The 15,122-nt window shown below is 39.3% G+C and overlaps 1 protein-coding gene across 6 annotated transcripts in view; it reads right to left on the reverse strand.

Annotated features, from left to right (window-relative positions):
• The window catches only part of CDK19 (cyclin dependent kinase 19), a 187,973-nt gene that overhangs the window by 127,563 nt on the left and 45,288 nt on the right, over window positions 1–15,122 (reverse strand). The window contains exon 1 of one of the 6 annotated variants that reach the window (XM_053591884.1): window positions 2,949–3,037. The exons of 4 other annotated variants lie outside the window; for them this stretch is intronic. The gene's annotated coding sequence lies outside the window, so the exon portion shown is untranslated. Of the gene's footprint in view, window positions 1–463; window positions 500–2,948; window positions 3,038–15,122 lie in introns of those variants that run through there. One more of the 6 variants, XM_053591887.1, reaches the window with a different exon arrangement.

Raw genomic sequence — 15,122 nt, forward strand, 5'->3', positions numbered from 1 at the left:
GGGCGGCGCCTGTGGCTCGGTCAGTAGGGCGCCGGCCCCATATACTGAGGGTGGCGGGTTCAAGCCCAGCCCCGGCCAAACTGCAACCAAAAAATAGCCGGGCGTTGTGGCGGGTGCCTGTAGTCCCAGCTACTCGGGAGGCTGAGGCAAGAGAATCGCTTAAGCCCAGGAGTTGGAGGTTGCTGTGAGCTGTGTGAGGACACGGCATTCTACCAAGGGCCATAAAGTGAGACTCTGTCTCTACAAAAAAAAAAAAAAAAAAAAACAGCACATAGCTGTGCAAAGAGTAGACATTGTTACCTTAAAATGAAAGCTTAATCCCAAGCAGAAAATCGAGTTCATTGGTAGAATTTAAACGTTAACTTGGAAAAGAATTTCTCAAGTCTAGAAAAGTAAGACCAGTATGAACTCATGAATGAAATACACATCAGGAACTGGTTTCATGAAAAAGATGCCACCATACCTGGACCCAAAACTCCAAGTGTTAAAATCATAATAAGACTGACCCAAGGCTCTGTAGTTCCTGTTAAGACTCATACCAGGTATTCAGACCAGCCCTGGGCCATGTTTTGTCCCAAGAACCTATAATGGACACAAAATTTAGGAGGAAGCATCTTTAAAGGAATTCAAGCTCAAGCAAGGCTGGAAATAAATTTCAGTCTTCCAACTAATACACATAGAATTAAAGACTTTTTTTGTTCCTAGTGAAAACAGAAAAGCCTTATTATTTTATGTCAACTAACAACTACTGAGTTCATATTATATGTGCCAAACTCTGGGGATGAGCAAAATTAGAGACTGACTACCCTACATATAGAGTTCACAGTCAACCTGGAAAGAGATTCTAAGTGAACAGGAAATACAAGCAAGTAACTGTACGCTCCCCACCCCAAGAGATATGCATAACAGGCACAGAAAACAGCTAACAATTCTTTCAGAGTTTTAAGGAAGGTAACTCCATGAATTATGTCTTAAGGGAGAAGATGCCCAGACAGAGAAAGGACAGGAGGTCAGAGAATCCCAGATAGAAGTATGAGACAGAAGAAAAATAACAGAGTAATGTTCAAGAAGCAGCAGGTATTAAGTACAGCTGGAAAGCCACATGTTTGATGATGAAAGGCAAGTGATGAGGTTTAAAAAGTGAAGGAAAGGGACCAAATGATAAATATCCTATCCATTTCCAGATAAGATGAAGGACTACATTAGAATAGCGGCAAAGGAGAAGAAGTAATAGATTTAAGAGACATTTCTAAGTCAGAGCTGACAGAATTTAATAACCCATTTGATTCTATATCTGAAGGCGATGACGACTCTGAAGATAGATGAAGTTTCCAGTTTGTGTAATTGTGGGAATGATAACACCATTAAACAGAGAAATCATGACATGACCTAGATGGAGACCTGGAAATACAAGATTTTATTCTAATGGCAATGAAAATTACATATGATTTTTTTCTTTTTTGGAGACAGAGTCTCACTCTATTGCTCTGGGTAGAGTGCCCTGGTGTCATCATAGCTCACAGCAATCTCAGTATCTTGGGCTCTAGAGATCCTCTTTCCTCAGCCTCCAGAGTAGCTAAGACTATAGGTGTCCACCACAATGCTCAGCTAGTTTCTCTATTTTTGATAGCGATGGGGTCACTCTTGCTCAGGCTGGTCCCAAACTTGTGAGCTCAAGCAATCTACCCTCCTCAGCCTTCCAGAGTGCTAGAATTACAGATGTGAGCCATGGCACATGGCACATGATTGTTAATCTTTTTAGAAAGCACTGAGATCAAAGGTATGAAAAACAAGTAGGAGGTTACTGAAATGAAGTATGAGAAGGTGAGAACCTCGACTGGGAGAACAGAATGTTAACTCTGAAAGGAGCTTAAGACAATCTTGTTCAATTTCCTCACTTTAATGATGAAAAAACTATGCCAACAGCTAGAGGCAGAGCTAAGATCACATATTCCAATTCCAACTCCAAAATTCTTCATAACAGAAGGGTAACAATAAGACAGGAGAAAGGAAGGGACACTGATAGTGATAGTCCCTTTAAGGAGGAATTGGCAGGACCAAATGAATAGATAAAGAAAACTAAGAAGGATGAATCAAGGATGAATCTGAGGTTTTCAGTTTGACTGAGGGGGAGGATATCACTGAGAACAAGGTTCAGATCAGAGTTCAGGTTTTTCAGCTAATGAAATGATTCTTTTACATGAAAAGAAAAGAACAACCAAAAAATAAAATACCTAAAAATTCAGGGCGGCGCCTGTGGCTCAGTGAGCAGGGCGCCGGCCCCATATGCTGATGGTGGCGGGTTCAAACCCAGCCCCAGCCAAACTGCAACAAAAAAATAGCCGGGCGTTGTGGCGGGTGCCTGTAGTCCCAGCTACTCAGGAGGCTGAGGCAGGAGAATCGCCTAAGCCCAGGAGTTGGAGGTTGCTGTGAGCTGTGTGATGCCATGGCACTCTACCAAGGGCAATAAAGTGAAACTCTGTCTCTACAGAAAAAAAAAAAAAAAAAAAAATATATATATATATATATATCTAAAAATTCAAAACAGAAATATCCTAAAGATGTTTGCTAACGGACCTAACACAGTAGAGTTTCCGAATGAACAGTGTGAACCCACAGATGTGATGATACCTAACTAGAAAAGTAGCACTCAGACAATACGATTTTTGAGTATGTAGGAAAAAACTGGAGGGTGGGAAGGTAGAGGGAGTGAAGGAGGGAGAGGCAAAGAACCATTTCTGAAGACCCTTCTTTCTCACATCTGCTTAGAAGACAAACGATTCTATGATACGAATTCATCCTTTTTGTTTGCTTTTCCAAACATTATGAGTAGAATTCAAACAATAAAATCATCCGAAAGACAGCACCCAAGATGGTAGAGTAGTTAGTACCAGATTTTATAACTAGGTGTTACCAATAAGTAAGACATTCGTCAAACCATATGGCACCTGAATCTTGGCAACAATTTTTTTCTTCAGGAAGAATGCTTGAATAAATCAATGTTGCATCCCTTTCCTTTACTGCGTGATGATCTGGCCTAGCAGGTCAGGAGACTTCCACGTCATAGAAAAGTAAGAAAAAAACAACATGGTATAAAAATCTGAAATAAGAAAAACCCAAGAAAAATCATTTAGTATTATAACATCTGACCATTAAGTTTGTGAACTTGCCACCATGCACTTGAGTTCCAGCACTGTGCAAACAACTCGGTAAGATTTCATAACCTTGGTATGTGTCTCACAGCTGTGTTCATGTCAGGGTGTGGTAGTGTCTTGCTGAGTGGCATTTATTATTATTGTTGGATATTTTTGTGTGCCAACACAAGAATGCCAGAGCTTGAATTAGAGCAACAAAAAAACATTAAATTTCTTGTGAAACCTGGCAAAAATAGAAGTGAAATCAGGGACCAAGATGATGGGGATAATGCCATGAAGAAAACAGCAGTGTACAAATGGATTAAACTTTTTCTGAGGGGAAAGTGTCACTGATAAAGAGAAGCCAGGGCAGCCAGCAACAAGCAGAACTGATGAAAACACTGCAAAAATTTGTTGACTTCTACATCAAAATCATCAGCTGACTCTGAGAAGTACAGCAGGCTAAGAAAACAATAGAGAAACAGGAAAATCTTAACTGAAAATCTTGGCATGAAAAGGGATGTGCAAAAATGGTCCTGAAGGAGACAGGTGAACAAAAGCAAAGAGCTCATACAGCACTGACTGTGAGGGAGTTTTTGGCCAGTAAACAAATAACCGGATTGGAACACCCTCCCTGTCACCTGATCTGGCCCCCGATGACTTTTTTCTTTACCTAAAAAAAAAGGAAATATTGGAAGGAAGACATTTTTGTGACATTCAGGACTTCAAGGGTAATACGACAACAGCTCTGATGGTCATTCTAGAAAAAGAGTTCCAAACTTGCTTGGAAGCATGGATTAGGCACTGGCGTTGGATGGAGTAGGTGCACAGATTCCCAAGGGGAATACTTCAAAAGTGACCAAAGTGACATTCATCAGTAAGGTCTGTAGCACTTCCTCTAGGATGGTTTTTGAAACTTAATTGTCAGATCTGATATCTTGGTATCATTCTGAATTATTCAATATCATGAGCCTAATATTCAGCCAGCCTAACAGTATTAATTCCTTATTTGGAAATAGTTTTTCTTTTTATATAAAACTATAATATTTTAAAATTTTATATCATGAAAATTTTCAAAATTAAATAAATGAATGATAGTAATATTCTACATACAATTATCAACATATGGCCAATGACTTTTCCATCACCTTTGCTTTTCATAATTATATTGAAACAAATCCAGACATCTTTCTATTTCATTCGTAAGTAGTTCAATGCCATACACTTTTACTATCAGGAATTATTTTTAGTTTGAATGACAATAGTTTTTTAAAATAATGAAGAAATATTTAAAATCTTCTAAGATTAGTTATTGCTACTATTTTATATTCCCCCATTAGTGAATAATGTTAAATACTAACTAGCACCCTCACTGGGTTTTCATCTACCAAATATTTTATGTATTCAGTCTCTAAAATCACCAGTATAGGCTGGGCACAGTGGCTCACAGCTGTGATCCTAACACTCTGGGATGCTTAGGTGGGAGGAATGCTTGAGCTCAGGAGTTTGAGTACAAGTGAAACCTCATCTCTACTAAAAATAGAAAAATTAGCTTGGCATTGTGGAGGGTACCTATAGTACCAGCTACTTGGGATGCTGAGGCAGGAAAATCTCTCAAACCCAGGAATTTGAGGTTGCTAGGCTGAGGTGAGCGAGGTGCACTCTAGCCTGGGTAACTGAGTAAGATTCTGTCTCAAAAAAGAAAAACGAAAAAAAAAAAAGAAAGAAAGAAAGAAAATCACCATTATAGGGTGGCACCTGTAGCTCAGTGGGTAGGGAACCAGCTCCATATACCGAGGGTGGCAGGTTCAAATGCAGCCCCAGCAAAACTGCAACAACGAAAAAAAATAGCCGGGCATTGTGGCGGGCACTTGTAGTCCCAGCTACTCGGAAGTCTGAGGCAAGAGAATCGCCTAAGCCTAGGAGTTGGAGGTTGCTGTGAGCTGTGATGCCACTGCACTCTGCCGAGGGTAATAAAGTAAGACTCTATCTCTACAAAAAAAAAAAAAAAAAAAAAAAAATCACCAGTACATAGTACTATTCAATGTCTAAAATCACTCAAATACAGTACTATTCTCCTTTCCTCAAGTCCAGAATTCCTTTCTCTTTTAACACAGAAAAGTGACAATCGTTTGATTTTGACTTTGCTTTCATTCCTTAAAAAGAACTGCCTTTATTTAGTTCCTTTTCTTACAAACCGATTCACAAGTATATTTCTTTCTCCAAAAAATGATCTTATTTTATAATGTTTCCTTCATTCAGAATTCTAATTCAGATAAATATATACTATTTTAAAAGCTCTAAAATTATAAAATTTTAGAAATTCCTATTAGATTAGTTTGGCAAAAAAAGTCTTAAAACATAATTAGAACAATTGTTTCATTGATCAGTAAATTGCATAACTTCTCTTCTTTAGTATATGCATATTCATAGTATTTTAATATATATATACATCTATATACAACCATATTTTGGAGAATTTTAATTCATTTTAATGAAAAACAATTCACTGAATTGAACTCACTTTTCAACATATTTCATCAGCAGTGTGCTAGCACTTCAAATTTTATGAATTAGGATACGTTGATATTTCCCCAAACTTCTTACTTTTTAGTCAACAACTATTTGAACTATCAACGTTCTTCTAAAATAGCAAACACATGTTGCACTGGTAAATATATTTCCAAATATCATCAACATTTAATGTTTAATTTGTTTCTAAAAATTGCAAGTTCTTAGTCTTCAGTAATGAATTTAAAACAAAAGTATCTGCAGTAATTGCTTAAGACTTCAGGCATTACTTTTAAGTATTAAGCTTAAACCATAAATAATTAAGGGACTTACACAGAATGTAATCATCACCAAATACTTAGATTAAATCAAATTTTGTATATAAAACATTATCTTACTTTGAGAATTCATGAATCTCAAGTCAGACTTAATTGCTACCAAAGGGTATATAACAAATGATGCTAGACTTCTACTTCAGGAATATTTTACTAAGCACATGATATATGCCAAGCACAATGCTGGGCTCTAGGAACAGGAGGAAGGAGGAGCCTAAAGCAAGGGGAACAGTCTGATCCATGCTATAATAGATATGCAAAGTACACCAGAAAAAAATTAAAAGGGCCAGGTACAATGGCTCATTCTTTTTTTTTTTTTTTTTTTTTTTTTTTTTTATTGTTGGGGATTCATTGAGGGTACAATAAGCCAGTTACACTGATTGCAATTGTTAGGTAAAGTCCCTCTTGCAATCATGTCTTGCCCCCATAAAGTGTGACACACACTAAGGCCCCACCCCCCTCCCTCCATCCCTCTTTCTGCACCCCCCCATAACCTTAATTGTCATTAATTGTCCTCATATCAAGATTGAGTACATAGGATTCATGCTTCTCCATTCTTGTGATGCTTTACTAAGAATAATGTCTTCCACTTCCATCCAGGTTAATACGAAGGATGTAAAGTCTCCATTTTTTTTAATGGCTGAATAGTATTCCATGGTATACATATACCACAGCTTGTTAATCCATTCCTGGGTTGGTGGGCATTTAGGCTGTTTCCACATTTTGGCGATTGTAAATTGAGCTGCAATAAACAGTCTAGTACAAGTGTCCTTATGATAAAAGGATTTTTTTCCTTCTGGGTAGATGCCCAGTAATGGGATTGCAGGATCGAATGGGAGGTCTAGGTTGAGTGCTTTGAGGTTTCTCCATACTTCCTTCCAGAAAGGTTGTACTAGTTTGCAGTCCCACCAGCAGTGTAAAAGTGTTCCCTTCTCTCCACATCCACGCCAGCATCTGCAGTTTTGAGATTTTGTGATGTGGGCCATTCTCTCTGGGGTTAGATGGTATCTCAGGGATGTTTTGATTTGCATTTCTCTAATATATAGAGATGATGAACATTTTTTCATGTGTTTGTTAGCCATTCGTCTGTCGTCTTTAGAGAAAGTTCTATTCATGTCTCTTGCCCATTGATATAAGGGATTGTTGGCTTTTTTCATGTGTATTAATCTGAGTTCTCTATAGATCCTGGTTATCAAGCTTTTGTCTGATTGAAAATATGCAAATATCCTTTCCCATTGTGTGGGTTGTCTCTTTGCTTTGGTTATCGTCACCTTAGCTGTACAGAAGCTTTTCAGTTTAATGAAGTCCCATTTGTTTATTTTTGTTGTTGTTGCAATTGCCATGGCAGTCTTCTTCATGAAGTCTTCCCCCAGGCCAATATCTTCCAGTGTTTTTCCTATGCTTTCTTTGAGGATTTTTATTGTTTCGTGCCTTAAATTTAAGTCCTTTATCCATCTTGAATCAATTTTTGTGAGTGGGGAAAGGTGTGGGTCCAGTTTCAGTCTTTTACACGCAGACATCCAGTTCTCCCAACACCATTTATTGAATAGGGAGTCTTTCCCCCAAGGTAAGTTCTTGTTTGGATTATCGAAGATTAGGTGGTTGTAAGATGTTAGTTTCATTTCTTGGTGTTCAATTCGATTCCAAGTGTCTATGTCTCTGTTTTTGTGCCAGTACCATGCTGTCTTGAGCACTATGGCTTTGTAGTACAGACTAAAATCTGGTATGCTGATGCCCCCAGCTTTATTTTTGTTACTAAGAACTGCCTTAGCTATACGGGGTTTTTTCCGGTTCCATACAAAACGCAGAATCATTTTTTCCAAATCTTGAAAGTACGATGTAGGTACTTTGATAGGAATGGCATTGAATAGGTAGATTGCTTTGGGAAGTATAGACATTTTAACAATGTTGATTCTTCCCATCCATGAGCATGGTATGTTCTTCCATTTGTTAATATCCTCTGCTGTTTCCTTTCTGAGGATTTCATAGTTTTCTTTATAGAGGTCCTTCACCTCCTTCGTTAGGTATATTCCTAGGTATTTCATTTTCTTTGAAACTATGGTGAAGGGAGTTGTGTCCTTAATTAGCTTCTCCTCTTGACTGTTATTGGTGTATACAAAGGCTACTGACTTGTGGACATTGATTTTATATCCTGAAACATTACTGTATTTTTTGATGACTTCTAGGAGTCTTGTGGTTGAGTCTTTGGGTTTCTCTAAGTATAAGATCATGTCGTCAGCAAAGAGGGAGAGTTTGACCTCCTCTGCTCCCATTTGGATTCCCTTTATTTCCTTGTCTTGCCTAATTGTATTGGCTAGAACTTCCAGCACTATGTTGAATAGTAAAGGTGACAGAGGACAACCTTGTCTGGTTCCAGTTCTAAGAGGAAAAGCTTTCAGTTTTACTCCATTCAGTAAAATATTGGCTGTGGGTTTGTCATAGATAGCTTCAATCAGTTTTAGAAATGTGCCACCTATGCCTATACTCTTCAGTGTTCTAATTAGAAAAGGATGCTGGATTTTATCAAATGCTTTTTCTGCATCTATTGAGAGGATCATGTGATCTTTATTTTTGCCTCTGTTAATATGGTGGATAACGTTTATGGACTTGCGTATGTTGAACCAGCCTTGCATCCCTGGGATGAAGCCTGCTTGATCATGATGAATGACTTTTTTGATGATAAGCTGTAATCTATTGGCTAGGATTTTGTTGAGAATTTTTCCATCTATATTCATGAGTGAGATTGGTCTGAAATTCTCCTTTTTGTTTGGGTCTTTTCCTGGTTTTGGTATCAGGGTGATGTTTGCTTCATAGAATGTGTTGGGGAAGATTCCTTCTTCCTCAATTTTTTGGAATAATTTCTGCAGTACAGGAATAAGCTCTTCCTTGAAGGTTTGATAGAATTCTGGAGTGAAGCCATCTGGACCAGGGCATTTTTTAGTTGGAAGCTTTTTTATTGTTTCTTTGATCTCAGTGCTTGAAATTGGTCTGTTCAGGAGGTCTATTTCTTCCTGGCCAAGTCTAGGGAGAGGGTGTGATTCCAAATATTGATCCATTTCCTTCACATTGTCAAATTTCTGGGCATACAGTTTCTGGTAGTATTCAGAGATGATCTCTTGTATCTCTGTGGGATCAGTTGTTATTTCCCCTTTATCATTTCTGATTGAGGTTACTAGAGATTTTACTTTTCTATTTCTAGTTAGTCTGGCCAATGGTTTATCTATTTTATTTATTTTTTCAAAAAACCAACTCCTTGTTTCATTAATTTTCTGAATGATTCTTTTGTTTTCAATTTCATTGATCTCTGATTTGATTTTGGAGATTTCTTTTCTTCTACTGAGTTTAGGCTTAGATTGTTCTTCTTTTTCCAATTCCATAAGGTCTCTTGTGAGATTGTTGATGTGCTCTCTGTCTGTTTTTCGAATGTAGGCATCTAAAGCGATGAATTTTCCTCTCAAAACTGCTTTTGCAGTATCCCACAGGTTTTGGTAGCTTGTGTCTTCATTGTTGTTATGCTTAAGGAAGTTAGTGATTTCCTGTTTGATTTCTTCCTGCACCCATCTGTTATTCAACAGAAGATTGTTTAATTTCCATGCCTTTGGATAGGGTCGAGCATTTTTGTTAGAGTTGAGTTCCACCTTTAGTGCCTTATGGTCTGAGAAGATACAAGGTAAAATTTCAATTCTTTTGATTCTGTTGATATTTGTTTTGTGTCCCAGGATATGATCAATTTTGGAGAATGTTCCATGGGGTGATGAGAAGAATGTATATTCTTTATCTTTGGGGTGGAGTGTTCTATATGCGTCTATCAAGCATAATTGTTCTAGGGTCTCATTTAAATCTCTTATATCTTTGTTTAATTTCTGTTTAGAGGATCTGTCCAGCTCTGTAAGAGGTGTGTTAAAGTCCCCTGTTATGATGGTATTATCAGATATCATATTGCTCAGACTGAGTAAGGTCTGTTTCAAGAATCTGGGAGCATTTAAATTTGGTGCATAGATATTTAGAATTGAAATGTCTTCTTGTTGTAGTTTTCCCTTGACCAATATAAAGTGACCATCTTTGTCTTTTTTGACTTTAGTTGCTTTAAATCCACATGTATCTGAAAATAAGATTGCAACTCCTCTTTTCTTCTGAATTCCATTTGCCTGAAAAATTGTCTTCCAACCCTTGACTCGGAGCTTTAATTTGTCTTTTGAAGCCAGGTGTGTTTCTTGCAGACAGCAAATGGATGGCTTGTGTTTTTTAATCCAGTCAGCCAATCTATGTCTCTTCAGTGGGGAATTCAAGCCATTAACATTTATGGAGATAATTGATAAGTGTGGTAGTATTCTATTCGTCTTATTTGGTGAGAGTCCATTGCTTAGTTTTATCTTTTGCATCAGTGTGGAGGTTAGGTTCTGTCCTTTGATTTCTGAGTTCTTACTTTGCTGCTGATCCATTGTGGTGGTCAGTGTGCAGAACAGGTTGAAGTATTCCCTGTAGAGCTGGTCTTGTTGTGGTGAATTTCCTCAATGTTTGTATATCCGTAAATGATTTGATTTCTCCATCAATTTTGAAGCTTAGCTTAGCAGGGTACAGAATTCTGGGCTGAAAATTGTTCTGTTTAAGTAGATTAAAGGTAGATGACCATTGTCTTCTTGCTTGGAAAGTTTCATTAGAGAAGTCTGAGGTCACTCTGATGGATTTGCCCCTGTAGGTCAACTGGTGCTTACTCCTGGCAGCTTGCAGAATCTTTTCTTTTGTCTTGACTTTGGACAGGTTCATCACAATGTGTCTTGGAGAAGCTCGGTTAGAGTTGAGGCGACCTGGGGTCCGATATCCCTCTGAAAGCAGTGTGTCAGAATCTTTGGTGATGTTTGGGAAATTTTCTTTTATAATATTCTCTAGTATGGCTTCCATTCCTCTGGGGCATTCTTCTTCCCCTTCTGGAATTCCTATAACTCGTATGTTGGAACGTTTCATAAAGTCCCATAATTCTGACAGTGAACGTTGTGCTTTCTCTCTCTTCTTTTCTGCCTCTTTTACTATCTGAGTTATCTCAAAAACTTTGTCTTCTACCTCTGAAATTCTTTCTTCTGCATGGTCTAACCTGTTGCTGATACTTTCCATTGCATCTTTAAGTTCCCTGATTGACTGTTTCATTTCCTTCAGCTCTGTTATATCCTTTTTATATTCTTCATATCGTTCATCTCTGATTTGATTCTGTTTTTGGATTTCCTTTTGGTTATTTTCCACTTTATTAGCAGTTTCCTTCATTGTTTCCATCATTTCTTTCATTGTTTTCAACATGTGTATTCTAAATTCCCTTTCTGTCATTCCTAACATTTCTGTATAGGTGGAATCCTCTGCAGTAGCTACCTCATGGTCCCTTGGCGGGGTTGTTCTGGACTGGTTCTTCATGTTGCCTGGAGTTTTCTGCTGATTCTTCCTCATGAGTGATTTCTTTTATCTGTTTCCTTGCCCTAATTTTCCTTTCACTTCCTCTTGCTCTTTAAGTTCTCGTGCCTGTGGACTAAGGGTTACAGGACCAGAAAGGTGAGAAGGTTGAAGAGCAAAAAAGGGATGAAAGAAAGGAGGACCGAGTGATAAGAAAAAAAAGAAAGATAGAGAAAGGAGAGGGGGTAGGGATAAGGAATATTGACAAAAAGAAGAGAGGCACAGAAAGAGGGAGACAGGGCAATATAGGTGTACAGTAGGGTACTTTGACACAACCTTAAAAAACCCCACCTTCTGGGGGTTGGGTGCCCAGTTGGGTGGTTCCCTTGAGGTCAGCAGCTCTTTGCTAACCTGGTCAGACACAGTACCCCACCTCCACCAAGTAGAGAGGAAAGACAAAAATGCTATAACTCAAACCAAAACAAGCAAACAGAAAACTTTATGGCGATAAAACTGGGTGAAAAACCAAGTGATAGCGGTAGAAACACTAGCAAAAATGAAGTTGTAGTTATTAAAAAAGGCAGCAATGGGAAATTATAATTAAACTAGAAAAATTGAGAAAGAAAAAGGGATCTGTATGGAAAAGATTGAAATTAAGAAACAAAAGAACATCAACAACGTCAAAATAAACAAACAAAAAAACCCAACCAAACAAAAAAAAAAGAAAAAAAATACACAACCAAAAACAAAGCAGTTTGTATATGTTGATGAATATTGTCTGGGCAACACGTGGTCTTTTGGGGTATGGGATGTTAGTCACAGTTTCGATACGACTGGAGGCTGCCGATTTCTCAAACCCCAGCAGGTAGACACCCTAAATCTCTCTTCAGCCCACTTAAAAGGCACTTTGAACTTGTAAACTTGCTGAGCAGAAGCTTTCCCAGCTTTCTCGCTGGAATCGCTGCTGAAGTAGCTATCCACTTACTCAGTGTGCCAAAACCAGTCTCACTCTGCCCCTGAGGGTTAGGGCTGCAAGGCGGCTCAGACCCCACCCTTAGGCTACTTGGTTGCTGGGTTACCAGCTCCCACCCGTTTCTAGCTCTGTGACCCTGAGGGCGGAGCTTGCCGGGGCAGATCACTGACAATGGATCCGTGTGACCCACCGCCAAACACTATTAGCTCCGTCTGGCTCAGCGGCTCAGACTGGGGCCCTAGACAACGGCCAAAGTTCTCCGCACTCCCACTCAGGCCTTCCCCAAGGCAGTTCAACTCAGTGCCAAGTCCAAGGACATCAAAAGAGTTCACAGGTAAGGCCTTTCTGGTTTGCAGTCTCGCTGCTACTGAACTTACAGTTGTGGGCAGGTTTAGACGGGTTGAACACACGCGACCACTTGCCGGTTTTCCACTGTTTTAGTCCTCCTCTTGGGGTCCAGAAGTCTCTCGCTGACTCCCTGTATCCTCATAGGAGTGATGATAGGCAGTTCCCACCAGCCAGAGATGCCTGGAGTCCTATCTCCCCAGACTCACGGTGCCCAGATGCAAGGAAGCTGTTACTCGGCTGCCATCTTACAATGGCTCATTCTTGTGCCAGCAGTCCAGGAGGCTGAGGCAAGAGGATCACTTGAATTCAGGATTTCAAGACCAGTCTGAGCAAAAGTGAGACCCTGTCTCTACTTAAAATAGAAACATAAGCCAGGTGTAGTGGCATGCACCTGTAGTCCCAGCAACTGGGGAGGCTGAAGCAGGAAGATGGCTTGAAAACAGGAGTTTGAGGTTGCAGTGCAACCTACAATAACACCACTGCACTCCAGCCTGGGTGACAGCAAGACTCTGTCTCAAAAAAGAAAAGAAAAAAAGAAGAGAAGAGAAATACAAACAAATAAACGTATATGCATGTGTGTTTCTGTGGCACACAGCCAGAGAAACTGCTAAAGGTGATGGAGGTTTCTAGTCAGATTGCTGTCTCAATGAAATGATGACCATTTACCCAATAAGGAGGAGGAGGAGGAGAAGCTACTTGGGAGGTAAAGAATAAATTCATTTTGGACATGGTAATTTGAAATAGCTACTAAATAGCCAGTAAACTAGCAACAAAAGGAAATGATACAAGTACTGTAGAGTTCAAACAGAGGCGATTGCTATAGCCATAGAAGTAAATGTGACCACAAAGGGAAAGCACACAAAAGGGCTGAAGATGGTGGCCAGTGCTCCCAAACCTCTTTCACATAGTGGCATGGATATTATTCCTACCCTGGTCAAAAGGGTAAACAGAGAAGAGGACCCAGTACTCATGGGCAGGGGTGAAGGGACCAGCGGCTTACACCACTCTAACCCCACTAGTTGCCAATGAACTTAGAGGATTAATAACAAGATCCATAACCTATTTACAGCACCTATGCCAAGGTGGTTGGGAAACCCTTTTCCAGTAAATACGACCCTTTAACAGGTTGCAGAAGGGGGAACTATCAAAAGTCACTCACAGTAGACAAATCTGGGTGTGGGATATTCTATAAGAAAACTGGCTTGGTGGGTGGCGCCTGTGGCTCAGTCGGTAAGGCGCCGGCCCCATATACCGAGGGTGACGGGTTCAAACCCAGCCCCGGCCAAACTGCAACCGAAAAATAGCCGGGTGTTGTGGCGGGCACCTGTAGTCCCAGCTACTCGGGAGGCTGAGGCAAGAGAATCGCTTAAGCCTGGGAGTTGGAGGTTGCTGTGAGCTGTGTGAGGCCACGGCACTCTACCGAGGGCCATAAAGTGAGACTCTGTCTCTACAAAAAAAAAAAAAAAGAAAACTGGCTTGGCCCCTTAATAAAAAAATGTGGGGTGTGGGGATATCTTATATGAAAAAAAGACTTAAAACATATAACCACCAAATACTGTGCATGAAAATCCTGACTGGATTGTGGTTCAAATAAAAATAGCTATAAAGATTTATTCATAGGACACTTTGGGAAATTTAAATATGAATGAGATTTTACATGGTATTATTATAATTCATTTTTTAATTTTTTTATTTTTAATTGTTAAGGGTACATAATAATTCTATAATATTTATAGGGAACATGTGAGATTTTGATACAGGCATATAATGTTTATTAATCAAACCAGTTATTATCTAAAATATAGGATAATGGTATTCTAGTTATGAAGGAAAATGTCCTTATTCACAGGAAGCATAGGTTCATGTATTTGGAGGTGATAATCATGACATCTGCAACTTAATTTCAGATGGTTCAAAGGTAACAAAATATACTCATGTACACACAGAGAGAGAGATAAATACATAAAGATAATAATAGTTGAATCTAGGCAGAAGGTATGTGGGTGTTCATTGCTCTGAAGTTTAACTTCTCTGCTTTTACAAACCTTTTCTTAATTAAATAACTGAGGAGAGAAGTAACTAATAAGCAGCAGTTTAAAAGGAAAACAAAGATCTGGCACAATGGCTCACACTTGTAATGCCAGCACTCTGGGAGGCCAACACAGGAGGATGGTTTGAGCTCAGGAGCTAGAGACCGGCCAGGCAAGAACAAGACCCCTATCTCTACTAAAAATAGAAAACAAGCCAGGTGTTGTGGCAGGTGCCAGTAGTCCCAGCTACTTGGGAGGCTGAGCAGGAAGATAGCTTGAGCCCAGGAGTTTCAGGTTGCTGTGAGCTAGGCTGATGCCACAGCATGCTAGCCTGGGCAAATAAACAAAATAACAAAAAAAAAAAAAGGAAAACAACAAGAAAGTGTGTGGTATACAGAAGCTAGGGAACAAG

This window comes from Nycticebus coucang, chromosome 5 (assembly GCF_027406575.1).
Source record: "Nycticebus coucang isolate mNycCou1 chromosome 5, mNycCou1.pri, whole genome shotgun sequence".
NCBI lineage: Eukaryota > Metazoa > Chordata > Mammalia > Primates > Lorisidae > Nycticebus > Nycticebus coucang.